The following is an 18,755-nucleotide window of genomic DNA, read 5'->3' on the forward strand; positions in this document are numbered from 1 at the left end:
TAACCTAAAGAATCTCTCATGTTAAAACCATTAGGATGAGGGTCTATGCTTTCATTTATAGGCCATCTCTACTCTTTGAGGTATGTAATATTTATAACAGTAATATCATCGGCAAAAACTTTCATGGTGCTTACTACATGCCAGACATTCTTTCAGGTGTTTTACAACTATACTGACTCATTTAATCATCTCAACTCCACAGGTAGGTGCCATTATTACCCTGTTTCACAGGCTAAAAAAACAAACTACTGAGGCACATAATTAACTTGCTCCTGGTCACATAGCAAGTAAGCAGCAGAATTAGGATGCAATGCAGGCAGTTTGGTTCCAAGAGCCCGTACTCTAAACCCCTCCACCATATGCAACTCAGGGTTAGGAGCACAAAAATACTCATTTCTCTCCATTGTTCAGTTTCCCTCCACTACTTTGTTTGGTGGCATTTACTAAGCACTCAGTAACTGCAGCTGAATGAACAAAATCTATGCCTGGAACTGAAGACACTGACAACGAAAAGCAAACGTCCATGTCCATACAGGAAAAAAAGGAAAAAAAAATTAAGAACAAAATTAAAATATTTAGAATCCTATCTAGAGTAACCCCATGAGTTTATTTAACGATCTTGGTCCAGTTTTTATACATTTGGTATTTCCTAACTCCCTGCCTCCCTAACTTTGGTATTTCCATTTTATACATTTGGTATTTCCTAACTCCCTGCCTCCCTCTGTGTAATTCTTCACCTGAAGAAAAAAAATGGAACAAAAACAGACAATATATTTTGGCAGCATTTTCATTCCCTGGTGCCAAGGAAGGATAACAGTGAAGTTCAGTCCTACATCAAAGGGAATTATTTTCTATAGAGTTATCAATGAATTACCATCACCAAAAAAGAGTAAGTGTAAGCCCAGAATTTCTTTCATCTTCAATTCTCATTTACATTGATGGCATCATTTTCAATATACGATTTGTGAGATGAAATTCTTTGTTCAAAGTAGCCAAAATAGAATGGAAAGATACTCCAGTCCTATTAAACCAGGGCATTTTAAAGCCTGGCCTAACATAAGAATCACCTGGGAGACTTAAAAAAAAAAAAGATGCTGGGGCCTCAGCTAAAGAGTCTAATTTAATTGGTCAGGGATAGGACTGAGCATTGGGAGCTTTAAAAGTTTTCCAGCTGACTAGAAAGTGCAGCCACGCTTGGGAGGCACTATTTAAATGCTACCCAGGGCTTGCCAAACTTTAATATGCATATATATCACCTAAGGATCTTATTTAAAATGCAGATTCTAATTCAAAAATTCTGGGGTATGGCCTGAGGTTGTAATTCTCCCATACTCCCCAGCCATGGAGATGCTGCTGGTGTATGGACCCCACTTTAAGAGCAACAACTTTCTATTCCTCCATCAATAATACATTATTATAATTAGTATGGAAGGTGAGAAGGGGTCGAACAGATATTACAATTTAAGGTAATTTGTATATTTTACTTCTTTGTAAATAGATATTTAAAAAATTATTTCTAAAAAGTAACTTGAGCAAGAAATAATTACATAGCACAGGGTTCCTGTGAACTAAATGAACTAATATGCATGAAGCATGAGGGGTTGTTCCTAGCCCAGAATCAGTACTCAGTAAGTATTGTCTCTTTTATTACTATCTTAATAAATGAGCAGCAAATGATGACCACCCATATCAAAAACACTCGATGCAGATATATAACTTGTTTTCTGGAAAAATATGGTTTCTACTTGTTCACAGTCTTCATATTATGTCATTCTCTCCTATACTTAGAACATTTGGTACAGGGATAAACCATTTGCTCTTGAGGTGCAATCTGCTCTACTGATAACATGATATCTGGAATCAGCTTTAAAATATTTCAGCAAAGAAAAAGAAAAAAGGTGTAGGTAAACTAAATGTAGTGAAATTTGGGATCTCGATGCTTAACCTGTGGAATAGGTACATGAGGTTAATTGCTCTCTTCTTTCAACTTCTATGTATGTTTGCATATCCTTCAAAATAAGTTTTCAATGTTCTGTTTTTGGACCTCAGCTTCACCATTGATTAGCTCTGTGATGATCAACAAATAACTTCTCTGACCCACACTCTCCTCTTCAGTAGAACAGGATACCATATTAACCGCCTTACAAGGATGGCTACAGGGATTAAATGAAACGGCATTTAAAAAATAAATGACACCAAGCAGGTCACATCATAAAGATAAATTTAATTTTAACCCAATGGGTCAATTTAAAGAGAAGTGAAAACAATGGTAAGATGTTTCTAAAATAGAGACAAGCAGGGCTGTGAAGACTGAAGAGAGTGTGCTATCACCCTACAATCCCAGTCCTTTCCATTACCTCTTTCCTAACATTCTAGAGCAGATTCCAACAAATTCGCAGCTGGAGGAGCATGCAACTCTTGGATCTTGGGGTAGTAAGTTCAATAAAAAGGAAGGAAGGAAGGAAGGAAGGAAGGAAGGAAGGAAGGAAGGAAGGAAGGAAGGAAGGAAGGAAGGGAGGGAGGGAGGGGGGGGGGAGGGAGGGAGGGAGGAAGGGCGACAAGTAGCATATAGTGAATTCTCCAGAATGTGTATCCTAAGATAAATGCATAAAAAGATTTCCTGCATGACAACACTAAGAGTGACCTATAGACAGACACCACTTCTAACTGCTTCACTATTGCCCTGACTACAGGTAACATGGCTTTTCCTCCCACTCACTTCCTTCATTTATGAAAATCTCTGAACAGTAGCTGGGGAATAGCAGTGCAGGAGGAAAGTAATGGCTTGAATACATGCCAAATAATCAAAAGCAAAATATGACTTCTGGTGCTATCTCTTCATAGGACAGAAGTTCAAATAAAAGCAGATGGTACCTTTATTATCTGTAATGTAATTACAAGATGATTACATAATCATTTAAAAATATCCATTATTGGAGACAATTCCATCATTCCAGAAAGAAATCATTCACAAAACCTCATAGTTGGAAACCTTGCACAAAAGGAAAGGCACAATTTCATAATACACAGTTTAGCATAAGAGTGAAAGGAAAAAATTATTAAAAATAGTGGCTATACTGAAAACAACTTATGCACATTTCCATTTTTTCAGAATATGTAGAAGCAATGCCATATTCTCACTTGTGTCCATTCCAATGGAGTTGTAATCAAATATTATAACTAAATGGGACTCTGAGGGACCTGCCTCTCTTCCATAAGAAAAAATTCTACAATCTGGAATGTACTACAAATATGTTAGCCTCCTTCATTAGGTCAAGAAAGCTAAAATAGTTAGGTGAGTTCAGAAGTTGTATCTACTAGGGGAATTCTCAAAAGAGGCACTCTCTAAGTTAATCTTCTACTTCACAATTACATTCTTAGGATACAAATGAAAGCCATATTTAAAAAGCATATTTCTTACATATAGCTCACATTGTTCACATAAGGCACAAATAGAATGCTTAGTCATTGGTTATTTTACTTAGATATTCCTTTCTAAATACAGACTTACCCGATATTTTTTCCTATACTAATAACATTCAAATTATCTATGTGTACAATAAACACTAGGCATAATCATATCTCAGTACCAATTTCCTTAAAAGGCAAAGCTTATTTCAGTCAAGGTCTAGGCCAAGGATTAAAATAAACACACACAGCAGAAAGGCTGTAATATATATTTTGTTTTTTCGGGCCATGAAATGCCTTACACTTCAATATGTATAAATTAACAAAACAAGAATTGTCAATAAAACGCCCTAGTTGTACTGGTATCTAAGAATTAAAGTTATTCAATTTTTTTTCTTCTACGTGTTAATGAACACCTTTAAACAACCATCCAATAAAGGTCATATCTGAAGTGCAAGGTCCACAAAAATGTCACAGGGGGAAATAGAGAGAGGAAAAGGAAATAGGAACCCAAGTTGATTCCAGCAGGGAAGAAATTTTCCCACATACAGAGGTATTAGCCTTGAAGCAAAGGAAAGCCAGAGGCCTCAGAATGAAATTTACAGACTCAGGGAATCAAGGCAGGGTGCTAAATCTTTTCCACCTGAGCCTGTGACTGCAACTACTTGAACCGCAGGACTTCTCAAAATCAGTCAAACCAGGTTCAGTTGGATCAGAAATCTGTTTAGCAATCATGTGAACAAAGAAATAAATTCACTTAATCAAGTGCCTCAGAGAAGCATCAAAATTCTGAATCTGAATCATCACCCTTTCTTTTAAATAATTACAACACCAGTTGAAAAGTGTAACTAGGCTAGTCCCAAACATTTGTCATAGTACAGAAGAGTTATAAGTGGTAAATGAAAAAATTCTGATCTCAAAACAATTTGCACTTGCATCTAAAATGTCACAATGAAACCACATAACTCCCTCCTCAAAATGTTTCATGTGACGTCTCCTTGAAGTGGCTTTCACTTTAGCTATGTGTGGCTTCCTTTATTTGCTTTAGTGACAAAAATATGAAAATGAATATAAAGAAGCAAAGTCTCTAAAACAAAGGCCAACAGTACACATAATAGCTAGATTTTTTTTCATAGTTTTAACTTAGAGGAAAAACTCAGGGTCTAAGAAAAATACCTTTTTTATGTAACTCACAGCACTTCTTATGTTTTATATTAGTTTGTCTTGTAACACCATGATTAAGTCAGTAGTGCCAAGTAAAGACTAGTTTATAGTCTAGTCCCATTGTTTGTGAGCCCTGGCTACATATTCCTAAAAAGGAAGCAGAAATACTTGCCCCACAAAAGTGCTAGATTTTTCTCTCATAGAAAAAGCCAATGATAATCTACTAAAATGACTGCCGGCAGTGACAATATTTTATATAAAAACAAATCCCTAATAAAGTCTATTTTCTATCAATTCATTGATGCTACCTAATGAATTTGACCTTGTGTGCAATTCAACATACTGTTATGGTGGTAAAAGCCCAGGATTTGGAGTCAAAACTGTTGGAATCCAAATACTGGGTCCACTACTTACTTGCTGTGTGACATTCAAAAGGTACTGCATCTCCTCCAGCCTCCGAGTTATCGGATGGAAAAATTACATAATGCATGTGCAGGGTATATACATTAATATTACTAACATTTTAAGAACAGAAATCTCAAAAATACATAAAGGCACTTGATTATTTATTTACTTTGACTAAGATCCTATGAAGAAGCAAAGTAGCTCACAAGTTAAAGTATTCCCTTCAAATGTAACTGTAATGTAATATGTTACAAAACAAACACCAGCAATAAATACACCAAGTCTCTAATCATTATCCCTGGAAAATTCATTTCTTCTACTGCCAAAAGATTAAAACAAATCTCAGGGTAGGCAAAAGCATTGGACATTTTCTAAAAATTTATCATTCCAAAGTACAGTCATAGAAATACACTAATTAGGTAAGGAAAAGATCAAGGACAACCAATTATTCAAGCATTTCCCTTTTTTGTACAGAAGCCACAAGCTTCTTATTAACACAGGTGAGATTTTTTTCCCATGTTACATATGCAGAACCTAAAATAAAGATTTGTAAACTTACTCATCTAAAGCAACTGGTTCCCAAAATTCATTTGGTTGCCAGGTTTAGGTAAAAGGCCTACGAAAATCTACTATGGACATAAGCGGGCAAATAACTAAAAAGAAGAAGTAAAAGAATCCAGATGTTTAAATAAAAGATCAAAAAAGGCTAGAACCAGAGGACAAGGTAAGGAAGATTTAAATCAAACTAAGGTATTCCTGTAAATGTTGTGCTTAGAATTGTATAAAATAATTACAAAATCCAGAGTGAAGGAGACTTGGCTTAATAGATTTGCATGAACATGTCTGGGCAGGAGGATGAGATCAGGTATTCCATAAGTCAAGAATATTAGGAAAAATAATCCAACTTGAACTACATTAATAAAAAGTATGATATTAGAGGGGAAGAAAAAGGAAGTGCTAGTATCATTATGCTTTTGTGATGAACAGGTATATCTTTTCCAATCAATTTGTTTGCGGGGGGGGTGAAAGAATATGATTAATTATATGCCAGGCATCATGCTAAGCACGAAGAGATGAAGTAGATAAGGCCTTCCAGGGTAATTTCACAAAGAGAAAATTTTGTTGCAAATGTTTATGATATATTGTGTATTCAAAGTATAAGAAGTATTCAGACGGTTATGCCTGAGGAGATCAGAGAAGTTTTACTCAGAAGGACACAAGAATGAGCAAGAGTGTTATATATAGAGGTAAAGCAAATACAAAACTATGGAAAGTATCATTGGGATTTTTAAGTAGTTCAGTTTAGCCCAATCAACTTTATATAGACCAAACACAGATAAGCATTCAGAATACACCTCATAAATAAAAAATGTTCTCTCTGCTCTTAAGAATATATATTCTAATAAATTGCAGACTTAAATGCAGTACAATGTAACATACGCTATATTCAACCTATTTTCAAAATTCATGCAATAGGGGTCAAATTCCATAATATAGAGAGATGCTACAAACCAGTAAGAAAAAGATCAACAACCAAATATGGATTAGTATAACTAGGTGTTCATTTTTATTTTTTCCAGATGTTCATTTTTAAATGATCCCTCTGGTGCCAATATGGGAAAATTAATTTATGAGAAGGGACAAGTTTGAAAGCAAAAAGACTAATGTTGGGAAGCTACTGCAACACTAGGTGAAATATTTAGAAGACGTGAACTTAATGACAGGTTTATTTAACCTGGATGGATGGTGGTAACATCAACCAGGCTAGGAAACATGGGAGAAGAAATATCCCACTTTATTTTCACCATACCCATCCACAGCAACTGTTCTGCATAGTGTTTGAGAGAAAGCACCACAGAGAAAAGATTAGGTTACAAATATAGATGTGTTACTCATCAGTCTATAAGCAGTAGTCAATCCTATGTGTGTCAGGAGATGAAATGGCCTGGAAGAACTGGTAAAAAGAAAAGGAACATCAACATTTAGGATTCAGTTGAGAGGAGATGGCAAATAAGTCAAAGAGGAAATCCATGAAAGCCAATGAAGACAACATTTTAAGAAGAGGAGGCCCATTATGTCAAATACCAGAGAAGCCAGCAACTGGACAGTCACTGGTGACCTTGTCTCAGAGACAAAGGACCTCAAACTGCAGTGGATCTGACAATGGGTAGGAGGTGAGGAATACTTTAATGCAGGTTATTTCTAGAAGCAAAAAGCTTTGCTTTCAAAGGAGCTGTCCAACAATTAAAAAACAAGAAACAAAAAAAAACCCAACCACCCACAATGCCTAACATGTATTGAGGACTTCTTTTGAGCGGGCAGTAACCAGGCATTTCAAATCAATTCTTCTCATAGTAACAATAACCTTGCAAAGTTAATACTATCATTTCCACTTTTCAGTAAGAAAAACGGATTCAAGGTTGTTACATGACTTCCCCATAGACACACAGTGGCACACAGAGAAAGCAGGATGTAAACTCAGGTTTTGTCACACTTAAGCCAATGTTCTTTTCACACTCTGATGCTGCCTCTTCATCGCTGTAAATAATCTGGGATGGAGGAGGGAGGCTATTAACCATTTAATAGGAAAGGTGTTTTTCTTTTGTTGTTTTTTTTTTTTTTTGAAAATAGCTGAACTAGTTGACTTTTAAAGCCTCTTCCACCTTCTACAACCCAAGATTCTTTCTCATACACCTTGCTCACAGGTAAACTATAACAGCTACAGAATTCTACATACACTCATCATTCCTTTCATAGTTCCTTTTATGTCATCTTCATTTACAAATCAGCCCATGTCCGAACATTGTGCTTATATATAATACATACAGAAAAAAAATTAATACTGCTTCCATTTATTTTTGCCAAAAAATGAAAGCACAATCTATGAAGACAGTTAATCACTCCCTTCCCTGCACTCCACAGCATGTTGCATCTTCTGCTATTAAAGTAATTGCCACTTACATTGTGATTTGCTTCCTCCTCCATACAACATACACACACTGGATAGCAACATTCAGAGTTCTCCTACTTAAAGCCCCGAGCACACAGCACAGAGCCAGGCAAGTAGTGATGCATGCGTGGACAGGATGGAAGGATGGATGGGTAGATGAATGGCCTGATAAGTAAAGGAAATAATATTTTTTCAACAGTCATTTTATACTCAATAATGGATTATTTAATCTATTTGGCAACTAGGATGTTACAATTATATCACACTTGAGGGAAGCAGAAAAAAATTGAGTGATACAAAAAGCATGGGATGTGAATTCTTCAAAAGGAGACAGGAAAGTTTCTCTCAAAAAGTCTCCTGAAACACAGGATTTTTCTTGAATTCAGTACTATCCAAAGGTCAAGAAAAATTTAGTCAATTCACCAAATTATTTTTTAAAGATCAGCTGCTTATGAAACCTCTTTCAAAGAAGGCCAAGCTCATCCTCATAACTAAACATGGTGTTTTGGGCATGGCCCCTGGGAGATGTTTGAGGAGAAAAGGCTGCATCGAGCACGCTGAAATCACCCCAGAGTTGCCTCCCTTGGTGTTGCAAGATCTAGCCTATTGACAGATCTGGCTAGTGAAGGTACACTCTCTGACTGCGTGTGGCAGCCTTTCTTTCTGTCAAGATGCACACAACATGACGTTCCCTTGCACAAAACACAAGCACGCATAAATGCAGACTCTCAGAAATTCTCCTCAAAAATGTTCATTGGAACAGAGCAAACACTGCAAGGCTTATAAGGATGTACAAGTCCCACTGTGATTAAAGGTACATCAGAAGATCAAGAAGACTGCAGGTTATGGAAGATGCCCACCATGACAGCTGCAGCTCTATCCCTTCCTCTCCTGCATGAGGAAACACATCAGAACATAAGGGAAAGTAGTATTTTAGGGTTGAGCATGAATCCACCCTTGTTTTTATATAGATATTTTAAAATAAGTCATTTGCAAACTTCTGTACGTTGTTGTCAGTAGCTGTTAATACCTCACAGCTGAGTGTAACACAGAAATGTGTTGTGACACCATAGTTGGAAGGCACTGGCCTCTTTTAGGCCTCAGTGAAACTTAAACTAGTTATCAAATGACAGTTGAACTCTGGGTTAGCCAAACCCAATGGCCTTACGAGCTGTTTATCAACAGCCTTCAAAGACTGGGTGGCAGAGAAGGCAGGGATGGCTCTGGGCAAGTGGGGTGCTGAGCTGCCTCCGTGGTGGTGTGATGTGCAAAGTCAACAAGGGACTTGGCCTGTTCTCAGTTACCGCGCTAACATCACCACGGTGTCAAGCTATCATGCTGTCTTTATTATTGGTCTGTATTGCAAATAAAAGCAAGTAAAATGAAAGCAACACCTCCAGAGAGAGAGCCATGCATCTGCTATTCAGGTTTTCCGGAAAGCTCTACTTATAGAGGGTAGGTATTTGACACCTGCAAGCTGCAGTCCTGGGAGGTGATACAACTGAAGGCAATTTCAATAGAAAGGGCACAAGGAGTAAGATGGCAGTGGCAGTTCTCACCATGGGATGCATACTAGACTGGGCCCACCAGTGAAGGACTAGAGTTTCGGGAAGTCTAAGGGTCAGCATGAGGACACAGAAGAGCAAAGCAAGAGTGCTTAGGCAACCAAGCTCAAGGTGCTGGAGGTTCGATGAAAGTACATTAGCCACGATGTACCTTAACTCACGTCTCCATTTTTCAAAGACCCTAACAACCTCCATAGTTTTAAAAAAAGGCTACTGGGCTGGGGAAGGATCCAGAAATGATGCCATATGGGGTATAGCTAGAAGACTTAAAAACATGAAAGTTGTTTTAAATGTCAAATAAGCTCTCTTGTGAAAGACAAGGCCCATTTTATGGAACTCTGTAGGGCAATGCTAGGCAGAATGACTGTGTACTCCAGAGCATTAGACTGGTATCAACCCTAAGCAAGCACTCTGGCAAGCAGAAATGAGAGATCTCAGTAAGCAGGGAACTCATTACATGTGTTCATGAAACAGTGGGATTACCAGCCATCATGCAGGCTGGATAGGACATTCCACATTGGGGATGGCCTGGGCTAGATCACCACTGCACCTTCCAATTCTGAGTTTGGTTTGTTTGTTTTGCTTTGGTTCAGACACAGCAAGTATAAGAGATAAAAGTTCTCCCACTCAGCTCTCAGTCACTCTCACCATACAGAGTCAGGGAACTGGCTTCAGGCCAGATGAGGGGTTGATTTCCAAAGTTTCTTCCAGCTTCAAAATTTCGTAATTTTAGATTTAGATCACATCTACAACCCAAATAAATGAGAACCATTTATTCTTTCCATTCAAAAGATTCCCACATAATCTGTGCCAGTGTTAAATGTCCATGACTGCTTTAAAAAAAAAAAAGTCACCTAAATCACAGATGCTTGCCAATAGTGTTTTCTCTTATTCAGTTGATAGTGGTGATAATGTATGAGTGTGGATCCACTGTAGAAAGAGACTTTTTAAAACCTGAACTCTGTTATTAAATTACCACTCAACCTTTTCTCAGACTGAATAATCTCTCAGTTCCTATCACAATTTTAAGTTCTTTAATCACTTGGGGAAGGGGGAGGAATCTTTTTTTTTCTTTTTAAGATACTGCAAGTTTTCTACACCTCCTTCTCAAAGTGCATGTGGAATGACACAGAGTACTCAAGTAGAATTCTGACCAGAGGTGAAGGCAACAGAAAGATTCCTCCTGACTGCTGAATGCAAATTGGCAGAAGTTGACAATGATGTGATTTTATGTGGGAAACTATAATTTCCCTAGCCTTCAACTCCATGAAGGAAAAGTATTTCTGCACTAGGGAAACAGATGAAATCCTAGCCCATAAATGGAAAGAGCTTGGAAAGCCCTGGAAGCCTGCTTTAGTGGGGAGGCATCTGACCAAGTCCGGGCTAGCAGGTCAGTGGTCCCCTGTAAGGACCAGGACCAGGTTGAGAGCAGGTGCCTCATCATACTCCCTCCCAGCTGATGTGGATCCCAGAGCTGAGCTTTTATAAAAACATTCACCACGTAGACATGCCATCAGGAGAGCTGACTCACAAGCAGCCTATACTCACGTGATGCGCCTGAAGATTTTTTTATTAGTATTACACAGACATGTCTTTTCTAGGCCTGCAAGTATGTTTTACATCTCTGTTCTGATTCCTAAATATATTAGCTTTTATTCATTTGCATTTGTGTATTTTTCTAAGCAAGTAATATAATTGTGCAGTCTAATCTAAGCCTCCCAGAGGGTGTCATAGTGGTTCTCCTTCAACTTGGTATCATCACCAGACCTCCTGAAGAAAAAAAAATCACCCCCCTTTGAGAAACCTGAGCTATACCCTCTGACTGACAATGACCCACTGAAAACCAAGCACATCCTGGGTAAGCCACTCCTGTCAATTATGCTTCTTGACTATTGTCTATTGGGCATAAAACATACAAGCTCAACTAACCAAAAGAAAGCATTTCAAAAACACAGGCGAAAAAACCCTTCTACAGGATTGGCACTTACCAGCCAAGAAACTCACCAGAAGTTTGCAAGCTGCCCATGATTTGAGATCCACAAAATTTCAAAATAGAAAAGAACCCTATAACTTAGAAATTTAAACCCCTCTTACCCTTTATCTGTTATTCTGTTAATTTAGCAACCACGTATCAAGGGTCTAATCTACAGCAGGCATTGTACTAAGTCTAAATATACAAAGATATGTGAAGACAGGCCCCACTCTCCTGGGCTCTCCATTTCCTGGGAAGGAGGCAGATAGGTAAAGAAATCTTCACAGGGCATGCTCTATTCAAGGTGTCCCCAATGAAAATGAAGAGGCTGAGTCCCTTTATTAAAACTTAAGATATCAGGAGATGTGGGTCCCAGAGGAGGCGACGTTTGAACCAACGCTTGAATGATGAGAATTAAGTGATGAGAACTGTTACCATGACAATAATCAAACCCACACAGAGAAGGTACGCATGTACTTTATTAACATTAAATATGCATAGCAGACCAGCGATGCCAGGTATAATGAAAAAAAAAATTTAATTCCTTTGTAAAAAGCAAAATAATAACAACAACACAAACTTGGAAGTCCTGACTCAGGTTCTGTCATTGTAAGAGAATATATTATGCTTTTAATTTAATTTGATAAAATGGCATAGCTTACAGGATGTTTAAAAACACATGTCAACGGATGGCTTAAAGCCCACTTAGGAGAATGTAAGGAGTCAGCAGAGTTGGTGCCACATTTTTTTAACTTCTCATAGCCCATATATCTTCCCACTGGATAGAATCCAATGACATTTTGGGGGCCAGAGGAGGGCAGGAGGAAGGCAGGAGGTTATGCTGAAGAAGGTTGCATCTCTGAATTACAAAAGCATTACAGAAAATGATAAATTGAGATGTAAACAAAGGAAGAGGGTTTTTTTCTGGTCTTGGTTTGGTTTGTTTGTTTTTTCATGGAATTTGCCAGGTCCTTTTCTCTTCAAGTCCAAATCTAAACAATAATTAAAAAATATATATCACCCAATATGTCAAATACTGAGTGATTAACATATTTTTTCTCACCTGTCAAAATTTGATCAGTCTAAGGGGAAATACAACAAAAACTGAAAGAAAGCTTTCAAGTTCAAGCTAATATATTACAGTGAAAAGGATTTAGCCTTTTAAACCCAACTGGCATAAAGCCAGTCCAAATGACCAAACAACAAAACTGCCCTCAATCTAATTATATAACCTTATTAATATCTCCTTCTCATACTGTATTTCCTGATATGGCTGGAGAAGAAAGCATTCCAATTAACCATACAGTCATCATAGAACCATTTACAAAGAATCAGAGTATAATGAGTTCAAAATAAACATATAATTTGTCTCCATTTATTGCTTTAGGAGGCACACGTGAGAACTGTACAATGTCCAAAGTCATTTGACAAGAACTGATTCAGTGCATAAGAAGCAAGGCACTGAGCCAGGAACCACTAGGGCAATGACCATAGTTTTCAAACTAAAACTTTAAATATACATATTAACAATTTTATGTACCTTCCAAGCATATGCAGCATCCTGGGAGACACAGTTTAGACACTGACATACTAGAATCTCCAAAACATTCTAATGCTACATAGAGCCAACTGAACATTTTATATCAGAAGTAGCAGCTCCTTCCCCAGAAAGATAAAAGTAAAGTGGATCTAGACAGTTCCTATAAGAAGAGACTCTAAGTCTTAGAACCTTAGAGCTGGTGGGATTTTTTTAAAATTTAGATCCATATAAATAAAGCTGTCTCAACATCAACCATCATTCTTCTGGTTTTATAAGTGTAGAAAGGTACCTGAAACTGACAAACATTGTAAGGTGGCATGTCATAATCTGGAGGCAGCTGTTAACATAAATCTCTGGTATCTATTTGTTTGTTTTGCTTTCTGCAGACATTCGCAGAATTTCCAGTTCCAGGAGATAGTTCATAGAAAGTCAGACAGACCATCATATTTTGCTGTGAAGCAAAAGCATGGATTAAGGAAATAAGAAGAAGATAAACAGAAAATTCTATTTCTCTCCATGACGGTCTTACAAAGAATACATCTAATTCCAAAAATGCAGTATTTTAATAACCAATTACTGCTTCCTCAGTTTTTGTTTTTAATTTCAAGGTTTTGGCTACTGCATATACTTTTGTGAAATGGATTTGAGATTCCAGCCATAGGTCTAGGTCCTCAAGCTGACAGTCCATCTGATTTAAGCCATTATTCAGAATACCTAACAGTAGAGGAATATGAAATGTTTTTTTGACTTCATATGAAATATATAATTGACGGCTTATCAATGATAGAGCCTGTGTGAAGACAGAAGAAGGAAATATGGTAAAAACAAAATAGGTTAAAAATACTGAAAATATCAAGACTACTAAGGACTTAGTTTATAAACTGAAATCATGTTTCAGTGCCTACATTCCCACCTGATGACTATATTTTAAAAAAAGGAGTGGAGCGCCTGGGTGGCTCAGCCGTTAAGCATCTGCCTTCGGCTCAGGTCATGATCCCAGGGGCCTGGGATTGAACCCTGTATCGGGATCCCTGCTCCACGGGAAGCCTGCTTCTCCCTCTCCCACTCCCCCTGCTTGTGTTCCTGCTCTCGCTAACTCTCTCTCTGTCAAATAAATAAATAAAATCTTTAAAAAAAGAAAAAAAAGGAGTGAACACCTTAAGAAGCATTGGCTGGTATTTTCGTTTGATCATTCTCTAGAAATTAATAAAATCCTCAAACCAGATCAACTGTATGGGCTATTATCTGTAGTTCAAAGAGGCTTATGATAACCACCTTCCAAAATAAAAGTAAATAAAACTTTTTAGCAGGAGAATATGCTATTTCTATTTCTGTGTATATACCTGAAGAGAAAATAACGTTTAACAGTTTTCCTTTAGTAAACCTCAGGCCAAGATCAAACCAGATTATAACATTTATCATCAGAATTTATATTTCTGCTAAATGCACAGGTATAAAAGCTTCTTCTCCTATTACAGCTATTTTATATAGCTAGTAATTCAGTAAAGCGAAGTTTGAAATAAAATGTGATAGCTTAAATATACCAAAAGAGGTCAGTTTCAAACAGATTTTCAAGAGAGAAGAGCATCTCTGCTAAAGGAAAGAATGTGCTTACACTTACCTGCATTCTAGTCCCACCTGTGACCGACCATTCTATCTATTCTGTTTCCATTTCTTCAACTATAAAATAAATGCCACCATAAGCTACTGTTGTAGACCCAAGGCATTCACAGATTTCAATACTAATTGTTCTGACTATTCTTGAGTGACCCTGAAAATACATTAACACGTTGTCATTTGTAATTCTGTGTCAGCAGTGACTGAATAGCCATTCCCAGGCGAGGGGAGCAAGCATGACTGCGTGGGCTCTCAAATTCCACTTGTGAGTGGTGAGTTCAAGTTCCCACAAGTGAGGGGTGAGTACAATTTTACATTTGAGGAAAACAGCCTGTGACTTACAAAATATAACAGGGCAATTACAGAAAGATGGAATTCAAAATCTCACTATGTCTCTCTTGAATATCAAGAAAATTGCTGAAAAAAAGTTAACAATATGATTTTTTAATATTTACCAAAGTTCCAGATCATGAATCATCATCATTCTCTACAGTTCTGGAGTGTCCAATATTTTCACAAAACTTTCAAAATAGTAATTTAACTGGATTTGCTAAAAGGAAGGTATGTCTAGAAAAATGCTGTTTTCCAATGAGGTCACTCTAAATGGATTCTTTATTTGGTTTCATAATTAGTTCCAACTTTACACATGGCTGACACAGAAAAGATAAGGAAAAGTATAAGAAGCCAATTATAAAAGCTATAAGTGTAGAGTATATCAAAGTCATATTTCTAAGATTACAGATAAAAACAGGTCATACTTATAGAAACAAATAAACTTAAAACATGAAATAGACTTAAAAAGGCGTATTTTTAAACTAATATAAACAAATGTTGGAGTAAACCTCTAACTAGATTCTAAGGTGTTACTTTTTTCACATTTTAACTGGATGTCTTAAAATACATGGCTCATTTAAAGTAGGGGTTCTTGGGGCACCTGGGTGGCTCAGTTGGTTAAGCGACTGCCTTCGACTCAGGTCATGATCCTGGAGTCCCGGGATTGAGCCCCACATCGGGCTCCCTGCTCAGCAGGGAGTCTGCTTCTCCCTCTGACCCTCCCCCCTCTCGTGTTCTCTCTCTCATTCTCGCTCTCAAATAAATAAAATCTTTAAAAAAAAATAGAGGTTCTTTCCCCCACTTTCCCCAAAAAATATTATTTTTTAAATGTTTATTTTCTAACTGATGGCATTTTAGAATCACTGGAATTTCCCTGAATCACAGTCTCAATTGTTGCGTTAAGCCTTAAGTTTACAACATGTTTTGAAAACCATGCATTTTTGTTATATTGACTTTATAGTAGAAATCCTGAAAGAAAATACTAATGAATAGATTAATCTAATTTGTAATTAATAGCATTAATTTACATGCTATTCAGTATGTCCTGAAAAGAATCTGTTTTGTTAAGTACATTAACCATGCCCAAATCATGTTGTTTATAGTATTAATTAGATTAGCAGACCCCTTTCTTCACATCCAGTGCTGATGTAAACTTTAGCCACCAAACACTGACATTTAATAACACTGAATTAATGAGGTTTTACTGTACTCAAATGGAAAACCAGATACATAGAATATACACGGAATAACTGAACTGATGGTAATAAATCTAAGTAAAATAAATTCACAATGAGCTCTTCTTGACACACCACAAAGAAATGGCATTATTTAATACTTTGTTTCAAAATCCAAACATGAGGATTATTACTGATGTAGCATATTTTCATTTTCTTCTTAAGCAGTATTACCATCTCATTCAGCTAGAAACACTGGTGGTTTGAATCCCTGTTTACTTAATATTTTGCTTAGCTACCAGCTCCTTGATTATATGATCTTAGATATCCTTCCAGAATTTCCCTATGTGTATTTTGTCTTCACAAATAGTCTATAAGCTGGCAATACAAAGAAAGACAGAGCTTTTTGTTTTTGTGTTGTTGTTTTTTTTAATTCCCCCACAGCCAAAAGTAACCTGACACACAGCACAAATTCGCTACTTAAGAGTTTTTGAGAAATTCCCCAAAACTCTTCCCAGGAATTTACCCCCCATCAACCTGTCATGGTATCTGGAATTTCTACCATTAAAATCAGTTTGGGTTAAGGTTAAGAGGCCCTTTAGAAAATACTTAGGGATGGGAACAAGGAAGGGAAAGAGATGCAACAAAGCAAGCACCCATCGCATACAATTTAATTTCCTCTAAGTGTATGACTTTCCTGTAGCAAAGTTCTATAGCGGAGAGGGAATGTTAGGGCCAGTCAAGGAGTTAAAAGCAGGAACAGGCAGGGAGAAATGAACAAAAGCCAGTTTTAAACCAGCCCTGTGTACCACCACTGCAGAGAAAATCCAGACTACGTGGTGTGCTGGGGGAAAGCGGGGAGAGTGGTTATTCTTTTATTTACTGCCCTCCATCTTTTGCCAGATAGTTATGCGTATACTTTGTTTCCTTAAAAAATGTAAAACAGTAAATGGATCAAATTATTATGATTTCCAACGAAGGGTATTACCCAAGATCTCTTCTATGAATTTTTATACTTTCCATTGTTTTTATCCAAGAACAGTCAAAAATGAAACAGCACCAGTTTTGCTAAACGAAGTAACTTTTTTTCTGCGGTAACCTAAATGAATGCTTTTTATCTCCAATGCTGCCATTCCCTTTCATTTTTAAGATTTGGAAAACTGATCACAGGCTCTGAACACACTCTAGAAGATGCTACGAACCTGAAAAATTGCATAGTTAGTTGAGACTTAAACTCAACCTACCTTTCTAAAGTTGCATTCTGGAAGTACAAATCAAGAAAGCCGTCACATCATGGTATTACTACAAACAAAACCACAAGCACAGCTTTATTTGTAAATAGCAATTTGTTATACAACAAAAGCCAGATGACACTAATGCAGATAACTGTAAACAAACACCATGGCATGCCATGGTAATAATGATCCAAATACTTATTTCTATATGTAACCAAATACTACTATCTGTACTTTGTAAAAGGAGAGAAAGTTTAAGGAGCACAAAAATTTCCTCAGACCACTGAGATGAAGTTCTAACAAAATTTAAAGTCATGGTTGAATGAACTATGTCTTATCTGATTTTGTAAATACAAAAAATCATTTGGGTCAAATCTGTTTTCCATTCATCATACATGCACTTTCTACTCACTAAGCATGTGTATACGTGGGGAAATGCTATTTCTTAGAGAACTGATAATCAAAATAGATTACCATTTCAAATAATTAGTTATAAAAATCATATATGTGACAAAATGTTGGATCCACCTTTCAATAATGCCTGTTAAGCCAACAATATAAAGTCTGTAAGAAAGCATAAGAAAAACAGCATGCCCACCTTAAAATAAGGATTTGTCAATAAAACTTTTTTCCTATAAACAAAATTTCACATTCAAAATTCACATCAAGATCCTTAACAAAACAAATGCAAAATTACCTTTTCCTATTTTGAGACTTTCCTATGTTCCTATATTATCCACATGTGCATTTCAGTTCTGCAAAAATATGTAAATCATTTCTTTGAAATTATGGGGGGGTTGTGTACTTACAATAAAGAGCCATTTATAAAAATATTATATCATTGGAAAAAAGCAAAGCAAAATAGGCATGGAATGGTTGAATGGGCTCCTTCACATTAATCGGTAAAGACACCAAGCCAGAACATATGAACAATTATTTTTACATTCTTCCCTGCTTGACAACTTTCCATTTACAGGGAAAAGCCACACTTTGTGATTTAAAACAGGGAACCTGAACTTATGTGTGCACATATCAATGTTTTTTAATTGTTGACACATTTACTGCTATCATTTGAATCGTAAGCTTTACATTAATTGTTTTGATGGCTTCTCGGCCTTTTGGCTAAGATCAAGTGTAGGCTAATTGTTTTGAAAACAGGCAATCTAAACACACAGACTGGAGTTACACCTAAACTTCACACATTAGGGAAATACTCTGATAGTTCAGCAAAAGGTCTTAATTTTTGAAAATGTCAACAGAAACCCTTAATACAAAGCCTAGTTCTTTTGAATGAATTTGAATTCACTGTTTTAACATGAGGAGCCATGCCTGCAGAAAGAACAGCTGTGCATCTATAGTCCTATTTCCAGTCATTTTTGCAAAGGTATTTC

At 36.8% G+C, this 18,755-nt stretch overlaps 1 protein-coding gene across 5 annotated transcripts in view; it reads right to left on the reverse strand.

Annotated features, from left to right (window-relative positions):
• The window catches only part of PPP3CA (protein phosphatase 3 catalytic subunit alpha), a 502,337-nt gene that overhangs the window by 291,657 nt on the left and 191,925 nt on the right, over nucleotides 1-18,755 (reverse strand). The window contains exon 2 of one of the 5 annotated variants that reach the window (XM_073892036.1): nucleotides 17,374-17,431. The exons of the other annotated variants lie outside the window; for them this stretch is intronic. The gene's annotated coding sequence lies outside the window, so the exon portion shown is untranslated. The remainder of the gene's footprint in view (nucleotides 1-17,373; nucleotides 17,432-18,755) is intronic. 5 annotated transcript variants of the gene reach the window in all.

This window comes from Callorhinus ursinus, unplaced genomic scaffold (genome assembly GCF_003265705.2).
Source record: "Callorhinus ursinus isolate GAN/ISIS: 27379988/994484 unplaced genomic scaffold, GSC_fseal_2.0 scaffold4, whole genome shotgun sequence".
Lineage (NCBI taxonomy): Eukaryota > Metazoa > Chordata > Mammalia > Carnivora > Otariidae > Callorhinus > Callorhinus ursinus.